Genomic DNA, 2,609 nt, shown 5'->3' on the forward strand with positions numbered 1-2,609 from the left:
CCCTTGGTCTCTCTTCGCTGGGTCTCTGGTAAATGTGATTGATGGACGCAAATACTGATGCAAATATTGATGTCAGAAGTTGTACGTCATCGGCTTCACCTCAAGCATCAGCTTCTGACATGTGCGATATCGATATCGTCATAAATATAAAAAAATGTTTTGCCTATAGACATTAATGCATCGGCCAATTTTTTTGCATATGTATTCATAGGAAGGAAGTAAGAGATTACATACTACACATTAGAGACCAACACAAGAACGCGCTCTGAGTGCTCAAGAATACACGGGCACGAGCGCTTGGACAGCGCACCTGACACGCGCGACCATTTAACACTGTAACTATTAAGTTATCGTGGTTATTTATTTTGTGTATACAGCTGTTTAATAAAGCTTACAAAAATCATAAAAGTCACTGTTTATTTTTCATATTTGAATGTCACTTAAGTTCATATGAGTCCATCCTGCAATCAAATCTGACACAGGCTGCTAACTTTGCTTCTCCAATGAATGCACAAGAGAGCAGTGTTTTAGAGGCTCTTCATGAGGTCATTGAACTCTTAATGGTGCAGTAAGCGTTTTCTGAGAATCCTGTTGAAAGAGGATGGGACTGAGCACCAAAACACAATTCTAGCCAGATAAAATACAAGTCCATAAACCATATCTGTTGTGAAAAATAAATCTTATCTGAATCAGGAGAGAAATCTGCACAGATAAAGCACCATTTGCAAGCGACAATATCCAAAACAACTCTTAACAAATGTGTTGGTGGATTTTGATGACACCAGGGAATTAACTTTTTTCCCTGGAGGAAGTGCTATTATGGATTATGGACTGATCGTTTGTCCAGCAGTGATGATTTAAAGATAAAATGTCATAATGATGGGGTTTTTGTTTCTTACAAATGTGCTTTTCACTTCAAAATACATTAGCTGATTGGATTGGAGTCTTTTGGATTGCTTGTGTATAATTGTGATGTTTTTATCAGCTGTTTGGACTCATTTGGACAGCACCCATTCACTGCAGAGCATCCACTCTTGAACAAGTGATGTAATGCTAAATTCTCCAAATCTTTTCTGTGGAAGAAACAGACGGCCTGACTAGGGTGAGGAAATGTTACATTTAGATTTTTGGGTGAAATATGTCACGCTGTCAGTATCTGTTTTCTTGGGTGTCCACTAGTGAGCTCACTTCTCCTTAGGCACTTCACCAGAGGCACTATAATTCCTCTAGTCTGGTCCTGTCTTCACAGTAATTGCACTCCAGTTAATTGCACCAGGTGCAGAAGATCTATTGTCATTACTCTCCTTATAAATACCTGTCTTTCCCTGTTGTTTGTATGGAGTCCTTACCCTTCTTGTTACCTTTGTTCTCGTCTCCCGAGTCTTACCCTTGGCTTCTCGTCCTCTGAGTTCCCGTTCCCGTTCCTCCAGCCATCAAACGGGAGAGGAATGGCTTTGAGGGTACTCGCCTGGTTGTGTTCCGTGGAACCAGGGGAGGTCGCTCAGGACTGAGTAGTCGAGGGGAGGTCCGGCAGCGATCTCTAATGTGGCCTCCCGTTGACCCGGGGTTCGGATGGGAGCCGCTGTTTCCCCATTGTGGACAGAGAGGGGAGAGGAGGCGCAAATCGGCTGAGCCAGTGCCGCTGTGCAAGATGGCCGCCAGTCCAGTGCCGCTGCACAAAATGGCCGCCAACCCAGCGCATCTGCACAGCATGGCCTCCAACCCAACACCACGAGACAAGATGGAAGCCAGTCCCACACCACAGCACAGGATGGCCGCCAGCTCAGTGCCACGAGGCAACATGGCCGCCAACCCAGCACCACGAGGCAAGATGGAAGCCAGTCCCACACCACAGCACAAGATGGCCGCCAGCTCAGTGCCACGAGGCAAGATGGCCGCCAGCCCAGCGCCACAGCACAAGATGGCTGCCAACCCAGCCCCAAGAGGCAAGATGGACGCCAGCACAGCGACACAACACAAAGTGGCCACCAGTCCAGCGCCACAGTGCAAGATGGCCGCCAGCCCAGCGCCACAGCACAAGATGGCTGCCAACCCAGCGCCAAGAGGCAAGATGGACGCCAGCACAGCGACACAGCACAAAGTGGCCACCAGTCCAGCGCCACAGTGCAAGATGGCTGCCAGCTCAGCGCCAACACCCAAGATGGCCGCAGAGACGTTTTTGGATTATTTCTCCATGCTGTCAAAAATTCTAGAGATTCCCAAAACTGTTCACGTCACGTCTGCTGAGCCAGCACCACAGTATACGATGGCCATCAACCCAGCGCCGCTGCGCAACATGACCGCCAGCCTGGAGCCACTGCAGAGGATGGCAGTTACTATGGGCTTTCCTGAGTTGAGTCAGGTTCCGATTGACCTTCCAGAGTTGAGTAATGTTTCCGTTGACCCTCTAGAGTTGAGTCAGGTTCCGGTTAACCCTCCAGAGTCAAGTCATATTCCCGTCGACCCTCCAGAGTTGAGTCAGATTCCTGTTGACCTTCCAGAGTCGAGTCAGGTGCCCATTGACTTTCCAGAGTTGAGTCAGGTTCCGGTTGACCCTCCAGAGTCGAGTCAGTTGTTCATGGACCCTCCAGAGTCAGGGTTAGTTAGCG

Source organism: Carassius gibelio, chromosome A2, assembly GCF_023724105.1.
Source record: "Carassius gibelio isolate Cgi1373 ecotype wild population from Czech Republic chromosome A2, carGib1.2-hapl.c, whole genome shotgun sequence".
Classification (NCBI taxonomy): Eukaryota; Metazoa; Chordata; class Actinopteri; order Cypriniformes; family Cyprinidae; genus Carassius; species Carassius gibelio.